Source organism: Haematobia irritans, chromosome 2 (genome assembly GCF_050003625.1).
Source record: "Haematobia irritans isolate KBUSLIRL chromosome 2, ASM5000362v1, whole genome shotgun sequence".
In the NCBI taxonomy this organism is placed as follows: Eukaryota; Metazoa; Arthropoda; class Insecta; order Diptera; family Muscidae; genus Haematobia; species Haematobia irritans.
The window spans coordinates 109,777,149-109,794,410 of record NC_134398.1 but is presented as its reverse complement, the minus strand read 5'-3'; the positions used below and the strand labels follow the sequence as shown (position 1 = coordinate 109,794,410).

At 31.1% G+C, this 17,262-nt stretch overlaps 1 protein-coding gene and 1 long non-coding RNA gene across 2 annotated transcripts in view; both read right to left on the bottom strand.

The window, feature by feature from the left end:
* Positions 1-17,262, bottom strand: part of Gr32a (Gustatory receptor 32a) — a 93,413-nt gene that overhangs the window by 50,812 nt on the left and 25,339 nt on the right. The gene's annotated exons all lie outside the window — the stretch shown is intronic.
* On the bottom strand, positions 9,812-10,492 carry LOC142226029 (uncharacterized). The gene is made up of 2 exons (XR_012719579.1): positions 10,383-10,492; positions 9,812-10,327 (listed from the first exon to the last, which is right to left on the bottom strand). It is a non-coding gene; the product is annotated as an uncharacterized LOC142226029 (long non-coding RNA).

Here is a 17,262-nt window from a genome sequence, read left to right as displayed (position 1 = left end):
CGCCAGACATCGCGTTCTCATTTTCCACCCATTTTTGCTTTGGAACCATACCGTCCAATGCTCCTTTATTAATGATAGCCATCACAAGACTGTCTTTTGCAACTGAGGCAAACGATCTTTGATCCCGTTTAATGTCATCCTCTAAACGGGATCAAAGATCGTTCATCCGGTGATCGTTCCCTTTTTCCAGCTTCAAGAATTCCTTGAGCCCATTTTAAGGAATCGCTTTGCTTAGCCGACAACGTGCTTGGGTCGACAGATCCTAATTTCTTTAGGATAAACAAAGCATTTATGCGTTCTTTGAATCTCTTTCGTGAGGGATTACCTCCTTTTCATGTCGTTACCTTAGAAAAGGTGCGACTTGTTCGGAAGCTTAGAAAAAGTCATTACGAATGTTCAATATGCTGAAAGGGAAAGTATATTGAATTGTTTCACAGAAATCTAATTTAATATTATTCAATATAAACAAGTAAGGAAAGTCTAAAGTCGGGCGGGGCCGACTATATTATACCCTGCACCACTTTGTAGATCTAAATTTTCGATACCATATCATATCCGTCAAATGTGTTGGATGCTATATGTAGAGGTTTTTCCCAAATACATATATTTAAATATCACTCGATCTGGACAGAATTTTGCAAACTTCTAAAAAAATCTATAGATTAAAAATTTAAGTCGGCTAATGCACTAGGGTGGACACAATGTTAGTAACAAAATATGGGATGCATTTAAATCTGAAACAATTTTAAGGAAACTACGCAAAAGTTTATTTATGATTTATCGCTCGATATATATGTATAGAAGTTTAGGAAAATTAGAGTAATTTTTACAACTTTTCGTCTAAGCAGTGGCGATTTTACAAGGACCATGTTGATATTTTGACAATTTTTGTCGAAATCAGAAAAACATATATATGGGAGCTATATCTAAATCTGAACCGATTTCAACCAACTTTGGCACGCATAGCTACAATGCCAATTCTACTCCCTGTGCAAAATGTCAACTAAATCGGAGTTAAAAATTGGCCTCTGTGGTCATATGTGTGTAAATCAGGCGAAAGCTATATATGGGAGCTATATCTAAATCTGAACCGATTTCAACCAAATTTGGTACGCATAGCTACAATGCTAATTCTACTCCCTGTGCAAAATTTCAATTAAATCGGAGTAAAATATTGGCCACTGTGGTCATATGAGTGTAAATCGGGTGAACGATATATATATATATCTAAATCTGAACCGATTTCAATAAAATTTGGCACACTTGACTACACAACTAATTGTACTCTTAGTGCAAAATTTCAACCAAATTGGGGTAAAACTCTGGCGTCTGGGACCGTATTAGTCCATATTGGGTGAAAGATATATATGGGATCTATATCTAAATCTGAACCGATTTCAATAAAATTTGGCACACTTGACTATAGTACTAATTGTTCTTCTTGTGCAAAATTTTAAGCAAATTAGGGTAAAACTCTGGCTTCTGGAGCCATATAAGTCCATATCGGGCGAAATATATATAAATATATATATATATATATATATATATATATATATATATATATATATATATATATATATATATATATATATATATATATATATATATATATATATATATATATATATATATATATATATATATATATATATATATATATATATATATATATATATATATATATATATATATCGACTCATGGCTATATCGACTCAGGAGCTCACCCTGAGCATTTTTGCCAAAGACACCATGTGTCTATCGCGTCTCCTTCTGGGTGTTGCAAACATATGCACTAACTTATAAAACTCTGTTCCACAGTGTGGCGTTGGCTATAAAAATAAATATTCAATTTCAGAGTAATCCCAGATGAATTTGGAAAATTTTAGCTTATAGTTTAATCTTAAATTGGTTAGTTGTTTCTTTTAATGTGGCTTTTATTAAAAAAGAATATTTTTTATGTATAGTATTATTTGTATAGTATTACGGTCCAGTTTATTATACTTTGGTATAATCTTACAGTGCTTTACTCATCTTCTTCTTTTGTATCTATTTCAGGGATGTGCAGAGAGGATTTGTGTTTGTGTGCGAATTCAATTGATTGCTCTCTTTATGCACTTCGAGAAATGATACTGGATAATTATATTAAGTTAGTTTTTTTATTAGATTTTTACGAAAGACTTTAGAGACGTATTTCCGTCATTGTTAAAGAATTTTAAAGTAATTAACTTTTTAACGAAACAAAACATTATTTGGATGTACTAAAAAAAATATAAGATCGTAAATACTAAGTGTTTTTGTTCATTGCCTTTGATTCGAGATCGTAAAATAAATAATATTTTTAGAATTTCAAATAGGCACAATAGAAAAAATTAATTGATTGTTAAAAAAATATTTTTTATTACATCTAGTTATTATAATAAAGAGTTGAGTTTAATTGAAAGTTATGAGTTCTGGAAACAAAAAAATATATTTATTTATTCAGTCTACGGAATTACAGACTAGCAATTCTAAAAATAAATTAAGTATAAAATAGAATTAAAACTACTTAGGGAAATTGAAAAATCTAAATCAAAGTTATTATTTAAATTGTTAAATTCCTTTAGAGATCCTTCATGTAATCGCTGAACAACATGCGACAACCAACCCAGCTTGATCGGTTGCTCAAGCGAGACTGAAACAGGGTTGATAAAGTTGACACTTTTGTGCTTTTTTTGATACATTTCGACTGTCAAAAGAACAGTGGCACGACCGCGAGCCATTGGGACTAAAGAAATAAAATTTTGCAAGATAAGATTTTTTTAGAAAATCTAAAAAAAAATCCAAAACTGTCTAGATTTAAATATACGTATACTTTTACAATAGTCTTTAAATTTTATATTATGTAATTTTAGCACCTTTTGGTCTCGAAAAGTAAATTTTTAGTACTTTTTCGTCAACATCGTTTGTCATCCCTGGACTGAAATGTGTTTTCAAAATACAAATTCATTTCGTCTTGTGTAAAAAACCTGTTTTGAGACTTAACTGAGCGAGAGAACATTTGGCAGAGCAAGAGAAAAACGCCGCGTAGTCTCTTTGCTCATCGCTGATTTATATGCTTGTATCTTTTCTTTAACACACACATACACACATGTACGTACACATATAAATGCTTTAACATTTCTAGTTCTACGCTTTGTATAGAATACTTAAAAATCGTTCTGCATTTTGAAGTAAACAAGAACGCATTGTCGTTTCTTTATTGCATTGGTACACCACAATTTCTTAATTAAATTTTTTGGAAACCAGTATAATGTAAAAAATATTTAATTTCAGAGCAACCCCAGATGGATCGACAACTTTTTATATTTCTCCTCAGCGCATAATTTAATAGAGAATTGTTTCTTTTAAAAATTGGCTTTCTTTTAACTAGAATATTTACGTTTTTATGACCTTTATATCGCCAAACAACACAGTTTTTTAATGCCGTATGTTATTATTTCTTTAATCAATTTAAAAAAACTGTATTACTCCTCTGCTTATAATTTAATAGTGAATTGGTAAGTTTTTTTGCCATCCTTATAACCAGGCTATTTAGTTATGCATACTATTATTTCTTTAATTAAATTTTTTGGTAACCAATTTAAAGTTTATATTTACCCCCATTTTCATAAAGCTCCGTTAGTGTTCCGTTAACTAACCAACTTTTAAATCGTATTATGGACGAAGCTGTCATCTTCCATATATATTCCATATGCCAGTTAGGAACTTAACTGACGAAAATTTTTCAGTTAAAGTTAACTGGAGGGAAGATATTTGCAATTTACTTTCTGTTAACTGGCAGTTAAAACCTAACGGAGCTACATGAAAATGGCCGTAAATGTAAAAAATAAAATAAATAATCCCAAATAAATTTGAACTTTTTATATTTCCCCTCGTACACTGAAAAAAGCATGCCCTGTTCAAAATATTTTGTCTTTACAATAATGATTTTGGTATTGATGATGTTGAGCCAAGGAAGCGCAAAGTAAGGACATATTTAAGACACAATTAGAGTTTTGCTTACGTGATTCTATGAAACAAATTTCAATTTTTCAGCTTTTTTTTTCATATGCTGTCATTGTCTTTTTTTATAAATCGTTTATGTTATTTATTTATCTTTCAGTATAATTTAGACTAAAATAAACAATCCCAGCAAAAACTAGGTAACCATAACTCATTACAATTTGCATTACCAGAAGTAAAACTCTCATTACACGTTGCATTACATTGCGATGAGTTATAATGACTAACTTATAATGACAATAATAAGTACTTCTCAGTAATTTGTGATGATTCTTCTCAAAAAGTAATGCAGTTGATAATGGCTTAATAAAATATTGAGCATTTGCATAAAAAATTAAAACCAATATTTGTCTAAAATGTTTTCCATGTATTTCATAATAATGGTGCTTTAAATGAATATAGATATATTATAATGTAATTCACGAATTTAACTCACTGTAGTAAGTTTTCTAGTTTGATCTTGGAATTAATTTGCGTTTAATTCGTTCTAGGATATATGCACATCTAAATTTACATCTCTCCAAATTTCGTGGACCAAATTTCGTTATAAACCGCACATGCATTGTATTTTTTATTATTTTCATAAACTGAAAGAAAATATAGTGAGATTTTTTTGTTGCGAGTTTTGATTAGCATAAAAGACGCATAAAATTTTTTGCCTTGTCCAAAGTAGATAAACTTTTTAATAAACTTGTTTTATCCCTACAGTTAGTTGATTCGAATTAAAATGGGTATTTATACATGAAAAGCAATTTTGTTGTACTAAGATCAACTTGGCTTTAATTATTCTAAAAAAATCTTAAAAATTAATGAAATTGTATAAAACTTTGACTTTTGGTTTCTAGCAAAGCTAAACAGGATTAAAGAATAGGAGATGTCTTCTAATACTTTATTTTAAAGTCGTTTTTACTTGAAACATATCATTTGAGTTATCATTAAAAGGTTTCGAAAGGACTTCTCCGTTTCTCGGAATCAGTACCAACATAATTAGTGTAAAGACAAAATTTTTAGAACTGGATAAGCTTTTTTTCTGCGAAGAGAATTACGTTTTATATTATTCAAAAAACATAAGAAGTATTTATTTTCGAGATTTGCATACCTGAGAAAAAAGTAGTTATTTTTCAAATTACGAATAAATGATTACATATTAGGTGATCATATGCTCTTTATACACTACTTATTTCATGGCCGAAGGTATGCCTGGGGTGAAGCACTTTCCTCTTAGGACATGCGTATGTAAATGTAATCCGGAGCGATGCCAATTAATAAGTAGTTATTTCTTTTTAAATAGGCTTACCTACCAGATCACCGGGTAATGAGAGTTTTTGCTGGGATAGTATCCATTCTCTTAATTTGTACAATGCTCCTGTTAGAGAACTCTAGTATAATGCATATAATTTACGTCTTATTTGTGTTTTGCTGTCAATGTCTTTTAAAATCGTTATAACGACAACTTAAATTTCCAAATTCAGCCTCGACTTTCAGTAGAACTTATGTTATGTTTCAAGTAAAATATGCCTTTAAAATAAAGTTTTATTTATTTTTTATTTTTTTTTTATTTAGAGTTTATTACAACTGAGTCCTACTCATCTAGTAATTAAAATAAAGTGTTAAGTATATAAGGACGTAAGTTCGGCCAGGCCGAATCTTATGTACCCTCCACCATGGATTGCGTAGAAACTTCTACGAAAGAATGTCATCCACAATCGAATTACTTGGGTTGTGGTATCTTAAAACTTCTTAACATCGTTTTCTAAATTGTGAGTTAGTCCATACGTGGTATATATTAGACAAAAAAGTTATGTATAGGTAAGTCTACAAATAATTGCGAATCGACATGGACTTTTGCACGGTACGTAGAGAGCCAGAATTGAAATATGTGGGTCGCTTATATGGGGGCTATATAGAATTATGAACTTGATATGGACCAATTTTTGTGTGATTGGGGATCGATTCATCTGAGGGCTATATATAACTATAGACCGATATGGACCTAGTTAGGCATGGTTGTTAACGGCCATATACTAGCACAATGTACCAAATTTCAACTGACTCGGATGAAAATTCTCCTCCAAGTGGCTCCAAAACCAAAATCGGGATCGGTTTATATGGGGGCTATATATGATTATGGACTGATATGGACGACTTTTGGCATGGTTGTTAAATATCATATACAAACATCACGTACCAAATTTCAACCGAATCGGATGAATTTTGCTCTTCCAAGGGGCTACGGAGGTCAAATCTGGGGATCGGTTTATATTAGGTCTATATATAATTATGGACCGATGTGGACCAATTTTAGCATGGTTGTTAGAGACCATATACCAACACCATGCACCAAATTTCAACCGGATCGTTTAATGTAAACAGGCTTCAATAGAAAACGGTATTCACATTTCACAATTTCTTACCTTCAATAAACGTAGATTGTTTTCCATTTTTACAATACCACAAATCACAAACACAGGTAATTTCAAATGCGTTCTGTCATATATTTTTTTTCAAACCTTTACCACGTGGCCGTTTGTTGTTGCACACTTTACTTGTTTCAACCCTTTGCTATGATTTGTTGTTGCGTTCAAAATATTTATGCACACATTTTGAATGCAGCAGACAGAATGTCGCCAATCATGTTTTTTCAATTTACGCGAAAAACAAAAACCCAACCGTTCGTTACGAGTTACTTCCACAGACTGATCTCTCCCAGGGATGCAAATCCGATTTTTTAAATTGTACCAACAAGAATAAAAAAGTGTAATTTTTGGCATCAAATTGTACCAATTTTCAAAAATTCATTTATTTGACCAAAACAAAATAACAAAACATAAAAAATTAAAATAATATATAAAATTCATTTAACTCTATGTTTTTACAAAACGTTAAAACATTTAAAAAGTAATTACAAAAAATTAACTTAAAGTTATAAAAACACATTGTATAGAAAATTCTTATATAAATCAGTCTATTAAATGACCAGCATTTAAATTGTGATTTCGAAACTTTAAAGTCATAGCAACATGAGTTAGAAGACTTCAAGTAGTCTTTCGATTGAATTAGACTGGAGACAGTTTGTACTTGTAGTCTGTTTCTTTCCTTTGTTTTTATAATATTTTGATAAGAAAATATTCTTTCAACGTTTGCCGAAGAATGAGGAATTGACAGGAATTGAGGAAATGGTATCACTTTTAAATATCTTAAGACTTTCAACGTCAGCTAATGCCCTATACTGGGTGTTAATGGAGTGAAAATTTTGTTCTTCATTTGGAAACATCTTAACCAGGAGTGGCACTATACATCCAGTTTGCCCAGAGAGAACATGTTCCGGTTTAAATTTTGGAAACCAGGACAATATATTATTTTCAAAATCAACTTTTATTCGTAATGTTTCGCAGAATTTTATGTAAAACTTTTTACAATTTTCTTTAAAACCCGTAACAATTTTTGGGTCAATGTCGTTTGATGATAGATAATATCGACACTCGTCCCACACAATATATCATTTGTAGGAAGATGGTTTTGGTTCAGATCAATATCTGATATTTTTGAACTATCCAGCACATCTTTTAGTAGAAAATTTCGCGCAATTTGTCGAAACATAAATATCATGCGTTCTAAAAAATGTGCATTCGAACTTCTTCTGCTTGCATTTCGATGTTTATGTCATTTACATTTTTAAGAACATATTGAAGGAATAAACAAGCAAGTAAAGTCTAAAGTCGGGCGGGACCGACTATATTATACCCTTCACACCTATGTAGGCCAAAATTTGTGTTACCATCTCAACTACTTAACATTTGCTGGAAGATAACGTAAAGGAGACAATTTTTTTACTTCTACAATATCTCTAGAATTAAAATTTAAATCGGCTAACGCTATCCAGTTAATTGGAGGACACTTCCATTGAAAATGGGTCTAAAATGTGTAACAGTCTACCATACTTCCCCAACTCTGGTGTACGTATATATGGGAGCTATATATAATCTGAACCGATTTTGACTAAATTTGACATGTATAGTTAGAATAATAATTCTGCTATCTATGCGAAATTGCACGTAAATGGCAGTATAACTTAGGCCCCCTGGTCATATGAGTGCAAATCGGACGGAAGATATATATGGGAACCATATCTAAATCTGAACCGATTTCAACCAAATTTGGCACAATTACCGATACTACCAAACGTACTCCTTGTCCGAAATTTGTAGCACATCACGGCAAAACCCTGGATTTTAAGGCCATATAAGTTCAAATCGGACGAAAGATATATATGGGAGCTATATCTAAATCTGAATCGATTTTGACCATATTTGGCACATACAATAGTATCGTTAAAAGTACCGCTTGTGCAAAATTTGAAGTAAGTCAGGGTAAAAGTCTGGCTTTTGAGACCATATAAGTCCAAATCGGGCGAAAGATATATATGTGAGCTATATCTAAATCTGAACCGATTTTAACAAAATTTGACACACTTAACGATACTATTAAACGTACCCCTTGTGCAAAATTTGAAGCAAATCACGTAAAAACTCTGGCTTTTGCGGCCATATAAGTTCAAATCGGACGAAAGATATATATGGGGGCTATATCTAAATTTGAACCGATTTCAATCAAATTTACCAAGCATTGGTAGAATGTCAATTCTACCCTCTGTGCAAAATTTCACGAAGATCGGTAGTAAACTTTGGCCTCTGTGGTCATATGAGTCTAAATCGGACGAAAGATATATATGGGAGCTATATCTAAATCTGAACCGATTTGGCTGATATTTTGCAAGATTTTCGAGATTCATAAAATATTTGGATGTACGGTATTTCAAGAAAATCGGTTGATAAACACGCTAACTATGACCAAATCGGGGATAAATATATATGGCAGCTATATCTAAATCTGAACCGATTTTTTCCAAAACCAATAGCGATTGTCTCTGTCCCAAGAAACGGCCCTGTGCCAAAATTGAGGACGATCAGACTTAAATTGCGAGCTGTACTTTGTGCACAAAATTACATATACAGACAGACGGACGGACAGACAGACAGACGGACATCGCTAAATCGACTCAGAATTTAATTCTAAGCCGATCGGTATACTAAAAGATGGGTCTATGGCCACTATTTCTTGGCGTTACATACAAATGCACAAACTTATTATACCCTGTACCACAGTAGTGGTGAAGGGTATAAAAATTTAATTTATACACTGGATTTTTAAATCCAGAAGTAATAAAGTTGACTTTGTCTCTCTTGAATTTTGATTCAAAATCTATTAGATTGAAATAATAATGAAGAGGTTCCAATTGCTCTAACAACCTGTTAATGACTTCTTGACGCGATAGCCATCTTGTTGATGAATATTTCAAAATATTGTGGAGTTCTGTTCCAAAATGTTGCTGGAAGTCTAAAAATTAATTTCTTCTACTTGAGCTATTGCAGAAATAATAGTTGATTTCTTTCATAAACTTATCGATGTCGTCAGAAATAAAAGCTTCGAAAGCTGCAACTGACACTAAATTCAAAATATGGCATACGCAACCATTCTTAAATAAATGGGGGACTAATTCCTTAAATTTGGCCTGCACACCATTTTTCGAGCCCGTCATTACAGCACAAGTGTCTGTTGTTATACCGACCATTTTCTGTATTGGTATTTGACATTCCTTCAAAAAGTGGATTGTTGCTTCATATATGCCACTGGCCGTACAATCGGTTAATTGTATAGGTCCCAAAAATCGATCTCTGCATTTACCATCAAAAATTCGAATAATAATTGCTAGGTTTTTATACACACTTACGTCCGTACTTTAATCAATTACTAGCGAAAATTGTTTTGGCAAAAATTTGAAATACTTTTCACATTTTCTGGTCCAATAATATTTGTTAAATTTTGCTGACCCTTTGTTCTATTTATAAGAAATCTTTTTGATATTTGTGAATCGGGTAAGCCTTATTTTATAACGTTGTTAAGATGATCCAATACTGTGAAAGGGAGATTGTGTTCTGCTACGAACAAACTAAGCATGACTTCTAGTATTTTTGCTGCCTCTGATACCGGACACGTGGTGTTTTCAACGAAGTTGCTTATTTTTGGAGTTGTTTTCATTGCACCAATTTTTTTTTTGATATGGCTGTTGTACGACTCATGTCGTTTTATATGGTTAACTCCTCCTGCTATATTAGTATTACAAGCCATACATTTTTTGGTGTTACCATCTTTAATTAGCCATGGAAGCAAAGTTTTCCATTCTTCTCTAAAAGGCACAACATATGCTTTGGTCTTTTTGGCAGAGCTGAAAGGACTATATTAGTAAAACTTTCTTTTAATACTAAAGTATTAATACAAACCTAGCGACAGATGTTTCCATTTTTTCAAACAAAACAAGTGCTTTGGATTTACTTAAGACGGTTTTCTAATCCAATTAACTAAAACAAATGTAAAGTTAGCTGCACTTGATTGTTTTCTGTGTTTCTTTTAATATCAGATTATAGCTCAACGTATCGTACCATTTCTATGCTTTATTTGCGCTATACGCGCAAGCGTAATGAGAAACGCTTTAATTCGAATACGCATACCAAGTACGCAGATTGGAATCAAGAAGAGGTTAGATTAGGTGGCAGCCCGATGTATCAGGCTCACTTAGACTATTCAGTCCATTGTGATACCACATTGGACTGAATAGAATCTAGAAGAAACCTAATATTATGCAAGCGTTTTTTCTATACAATCCAAATCAGTGGCAATATTAATACGATTGTTTGAATTGTACCAAATGAGTCATTGTAGTACCACTGTACTTTTTACATGTGAAATGTACCAATTTTAGTACAATTGTACCAACTTTTACATCCCTGATCTCTCCATCATACATTGTTGAATAAATATCCATTATCTTGTTCTCTTTTCGCTCTTTCCATTGCTCAAAATTATTCAGTTTCAATCACAAAGGTGATTGGATCAATCACATGTGTAATTGGAAACGGAAAAAATTTCAATCACGTTTGTAATTGAAAATTATTTCCGAATTGATTAACAAATTGATTGAATCAATTAATATTTTAATTGGAAACGTAACAAATATCAATCATTTTTTTAATTGGTTTTTATTCGGATTTGATTAAATAATTAATTGAATCAATTAACATATTAATTGAATCCGTTTCCAAATTCAATTAAGTGTTTAATTGAAAAAATTTTGGTGATAATTTTTTGTGTGTATACATAACTTTTTTGTCTAATATATATTTACCACGTATGGACTAACTCACAATTTAGAAAACGATGTTAAGAAGTTTTAAGATACCACAACCCAAGTAATTCGATTGTGGATGACATTCTTTCGTAGAAGTTTCTACGCAATCCATAGTGGAGGGTACATAAGATTCGGCCTGGCCGAACTTACGGCCGTATATACTTGTTTTATTTGATTTTTTGGAAACCTATTTAATAATTTTATTTAATGTAAAAAATAAATATTTAATTTCAGAGTAACCCAAATAAATTTGGACAACTTTTTATATTTCCCCTCAGCGTACAATTTAATAGAGAATTGGTAAGTTTTATATTGAAACTTTGGCTTTCTTTCAACTAGAATATGTATTTTATTATATCTTTCACATCGATAACTACACAGTTTTACGAGTTTATATAGAATACTTCATTCATTTCTCTAATTTTTTCAGGTACAAATTTTATGAGATACGTTTTCCAAAGAAAAGCTTAATTCCTTACACCATTTGATAAAATGCCCCCAAATATGGTAAGTTGCAAGTTAAAATAAAGAATTATATTATTATATAGTATATTATATTATTGCTTCCATTTTTTCCAACAAGATATGTGAACAAATTACCTACGATGAATAAAAAAAGGATAAGCCAAAATGTCCAAACAGCGAGTTCAAATGAACTACTCTCTGTTTCACGTAGTCATAATTTTTATTCACAAAAACATTGTATTAAGAACTTTCATCATAAGTTTTTATAATAAATTACTTTTGGCATAAGCGTAGGAAGGCCTCTGGGGAGGGGGCTTAGACCCCCCAGAAAAATTTTAGCCCCCCCCCAGAATTTGAAACTCTGTTTATGATTTTCCATTTTTCAATAAATGTCAATAGTTTTTAAATTTTTATAAAAATTTAACAAGTATATACAATCGCACAAAGACTTTCCGCTAAAGACTTTCATGAACAATCGAATTATTTGGGTTGTAGGGGGCTTAGACCCCCCCTCCCCAGAATTTGAAACTCTGTTTATAATTTTCCATTTTTCAATAAATGTCAATAGTTTTTTAATTTTTATAAAAATTAAACAAGTATATACAATCGCACAAAGACTTTCCGCTAAAGACTTTCATGAACAATCGAATTATTTGGGTTGTAGTAGCAGTTGCCGACGACAATGTTTGAAGTCAGATATTTATGAAATAAAGCTGTGGTTGAACTTATGATTGATTTAGTTTAGTCAATTTAATTAAAAAAAAAACAGTAATTGATATTAAAACTATTCTTTCATAAATTAATATCTTAATAATGCTGCGAAAAAGCGTTGCCAAAAAAGTAGTGAAAATGTTCTTTTTGGGTCTAGAAGTGGTGCAAAATTGGCGGAGAAGCAATGAATGTAATATGAGCTTGTCATATGATAAATGTCCACCGTTTCAACAGCCGTTGCAATGAATTTGCATCACTTCTTAAGGTGAGATCCGAATTCAGTGTTTTGAATGTGAATTAAAAAATTTTGTGATATTTTCCAAAATAAATAATTTTTATATTGTTTTTATGATTTTTAATGCATTCTGACGCTTGTTTGAAACGTTTTTCCTCGAATAATTTCCAAAATTATCGATTTTTCTATAATGGATTTAGCAGTTTTGTGGCAAAATTTGAATAATTTGTACCAATTTATTTATTCTTACTCTTTTTTTAAACTATTTGAAAAACAAAGAAAACAAAAAATTACACATTAAAATATGAAAAAAATGAAGTAAAAAACTTCCTGTGTAGATAAAATAATTGAGGACATTTTTGGAAGTACTTACAAAGTTGTGCCTTTAGAACAACTCACAATTTTTTTGCTGGGAAAAGTGTGGAACTACTTTTAGAGGCTTTATTATAAAATAATTGTCGAGTTATTTTGATGTCTAATTTTCTATTAGATTTTATGAAATAAAACATTAATTGAACCTATAAGTTCAGTCTATAAATTTTTAGCTAGGGGGGCTATAGCCCCCCCTAGGAAAACTGTCTAGCTACGCTAATGACTTTTGGTCAAAGAAAGTTTAATTTTAATGTATGAAAATTGTCATAATAGTAAAAGGGTTTGTTGTTCCTTTAATTATTTAATTTCTCTGTACTGTGGAATGATTTATTTAAAAATAGTTTAGTCGTCAACATTTTAAAGAGACTGTTAACCAATTTTTATTATCGGGTTTCCCAAAACCCGATAATAAAATAATACTGACTTTTTAACTTGGTAGGGGTATATAAATCTTATAGTGTTGTAAAAATGAACTAAAATACATTGCTATAGATGAACTAAAATGTAAGGGTATTATAAACTAAACAAGTTGAAAAAATCTTAAGGGCTAAATCATGGTCAATATTACTACATTTTAGTTCATTTAGCAATGGAAAAAGGTTCACTATTTTTTCAGTGTATGAAGAAGTAAAAAAAATATTTTTAATACATGATATAATTTTTAACAATTTTCATATTCTTTTCTTCAGCAAGATGTGTGAAAAATATACTTATGACGAAAAAAGAACTAAGGATACGTTAGCATGTTCAAACGGCGACTTAAAATAAACTACACACAGAAAAAAGTGTCTTCGAAACTAAAGGAAAAAATGTTCATCAAATTAGTTTAGCCATTTTATTTCCATTCAGTTAAATGTTTGTGTCAAATAATAAAATTTACTTGTTTCAGTAAAAAAATCCTAAACTGAAAGCAGTTAGGAATAGTTCATTAACTAGAATAAGGCACGGAATTTTACTAATACGGTTTTCTTCGCTGGGTATAAGAATTTACTACTGAACAAGAAAATTTTATGCACTGATAACAAAGCATTCGTTGAAATAAACAAAAACCGAACTAAAACCAAGTTTCCTCAAATTTAGTAAAATTTCTTATAAAATGATAATTCTGACATCCTTTATTATAGAAAGCTTATCATACATACGAATAACACTTGGCATAAAAAAAATATTTTAGTTCATTCGTACTAAGAAGTATTCAATCATTTCAAAACTTAAGGAAACACACTTGTTAGAATATAGGAAAATTTACTACATTTCTTTTAGGAAAATTTACTACATTTCGATTGAAATTTGGTACGTGATGTTAGTATATGATATTTAACAACCATGCCAAAAGTGGTCCACATCGGTCCATAATTATATATAGCCCCCATATAAACCGATCCCCAGATTTGGCTTGCGGACCATCTAAGAGAAGCAAATTTCATCCGATCCGGTTGAAATTGGGTGCATGGTGTTGGTATATGGTATCTAACAACCATGCAAAAATTGGTCTACATCGGTCAATAATTATATATAGCCCCAATATAAACCGATCCCCCGATTTGGCTTGCGGAGCCTCTAAGAGAAGCAAATTTCATCCTATCCGGCTGAAATTTGGTACATGGTGTTAGTATATCGTCTCTAATGACCATGCGAAAATTGGTCCACATCGGTCCATAATTATATAGACCCCATATAAACCGATCCCCAGCTTTGACCTCCGGAGCCCCTTGGAAGAGCAAAATTCATCCGATTCGATTGAAATTTGGTACGTGATGTTAGTATATGATATTTAACAACCATGCCAAAAGTGGTCCATATCAGTCCATAATCATATATAGCCCCCATATAAACCGATCCCGAGATTTGGTTTTGGAGCCACTTGAAGGAGAAATTTCATCCGAGTCGGTTGAAATTTGGTACATTGTGCTAGTATATGGCCGTTAACAACCATGCCTAACTAGGTCCATATCGGTCTATAGTTATATATAGCCCTCAGATAAATCGATCCCCAATCGTCGATTCGTAATTACTTGTAAACTTACCTATACATAACTTTTTTGTCTAATATATATTTACCACGTATGGACTAACTCACAATTTAGAAAACGATGTTAAGAAGTTTTAAGTTACCACAACCCAAGTAATTCGATTGTGGATGACATTCTTTCGTAGAAGTTTCTACGCAATCCATAGTGGAGGGTACATAAGATTCGGCCTGGCCGAACTTACGGCCGTATATACTTGTTTTATTTGATTTTTTGGAAACCTATTTAATAATTTTATTTAATGTAAAAAATAAATATTTAATTTCAGAGTAACCCAAATAAATTTGGACAACTTTTTATATTTCCCCTCAGCGTACAATTTAATAGAGAATTGGTAAGTTTTATATTGAAACTTTGGCTTTCTTTCAACTAGAATATTTATTTTATTATATCCTTCACATCGATAACTACACAGTTTTACGAGTTTATATAGAATACTTCATTCATTTCTCTAATTTTTTCAGGTACAAATTTTATGAGATACGTTTTCCAAAGAAAAGTTTAATTCCTTACACCATTTGATAAAATGCCCCCAAATATGGTAAGTTACAAGTTAAAATAAAGAATTATATTATTATATAGTATATTATATTATTGCTTCCATTTTTTCCAACAAGATATGTGAAAAAATTACCTACGATGAATAAAAAAAGGATAAGTCAAAATGTCCAAACAGCGAGTTCAAATGAACTACTCTCTGTTTCACGTAGTCATAATTTTTATTCACAAAAACATTGTATTAAGAACTTTCATCATAAGTTTTTATAATAAATTACTTTTGGCATAAGCGTAGGAAGGCCTCTGGGGAGGGGGCTTAAACCCCCCCAGAAAAATTTTAGCCCCCCCCAGAATTTGAAACTCTGTTTATGATTTTCCATTTTTCAATAAATGTCAATAGTTTTTTAATTTTTATAAAAATTAAACAAGTATATACAATCGCACAAAGACTTTCCGCTAAAGACTTTCATGAACAATCGAATTATTTGGGTTGTAAGGGGCTTAGACCCCCCCCCCCCAGAAAAATTTTAGCCCCCCCAGAATTTGAAACTCTGTTTATAATTTTCCATTTTTCAATAAATGTCAATAGTTTTTTAATTTTTATAAAAATTAAACAAGTATATACAATCGCACAAAGACTTTCCGCTAAAGACTTTCATGAACAATCGAATTATTTGGGTTGTAGTAGCAGTTGCCGATGACAATGTTTGAAGTCAGATATTTATGAAATAAAGCTGTGGTTGAACTTATGATTGATTTAGTTTAGTCAATTTAATTAAAAAAAAAAAACAGTAATTGATATTAAAACTATTCTTTCATAAATTAATATCTTAATAATGCTGCGAAAAAGCGTTGCCAAAAAAGTAGAGAAAATGTTCTTTTTGGGTCTAGAAGTGGTGCAAAATTGGCGGAGAAGCAATGAATGTAATATGAGTTTGTCATATGATAAATGTCCACCGTTTCAACAGCCGTTGCAATGAATTTGCATCACTTCTTAAGGTGAGATCCGAATTCAGTGTTTTGAATGTGAATTAAAAAATTTTGTGATATTTTCCCAAATAAATAATTTTTATATTGTTTTTATGATTTTTAATGCATTCTGACGCTTGTTTGAAACATTTTTCCTCGAATAATTTCCAAAATTATCGATTTTTCTATAATGGATTTAGCAGTTTTGTGGTAAAATTTGAATAATTTGTACCAATTTATTTATTCTTACTCTTTTTTTAAACTATTTGAAAAACAAAGAAAACAAAAAATTACACATTAAAATATGAAAAAAATGAAGTAAAAAAACTTCCTGTGTAGATAAAATAATTGAGGACATTTTTGGAAGTACTTACAAAGTTGTGCCTTTAGAACAACTCACAATTTTTTTGCTGGGAAAAGTGTGGAACTACTTTTAGAGGCTTTATTATAAAATAATTGTCGAGTTATTTTGATGTCTAATTTTCTATTAGATTTTATGAAATAAAACATTAATTGAACCTATAAGTTCAGTCTATAAATTTTTAGCTAGGGGGCTATAGCCGCCCCTAGGAAAACTGTCTAGCTACGCTAATGACTTTTGGTCAAAGAAAGTTTAATTTTAATGTATGAAAATTGTCATAATAGTAAAAGGGTTTGTTGTTCCTTTAATTATTTAATTTCTCTGTACTGTGGAA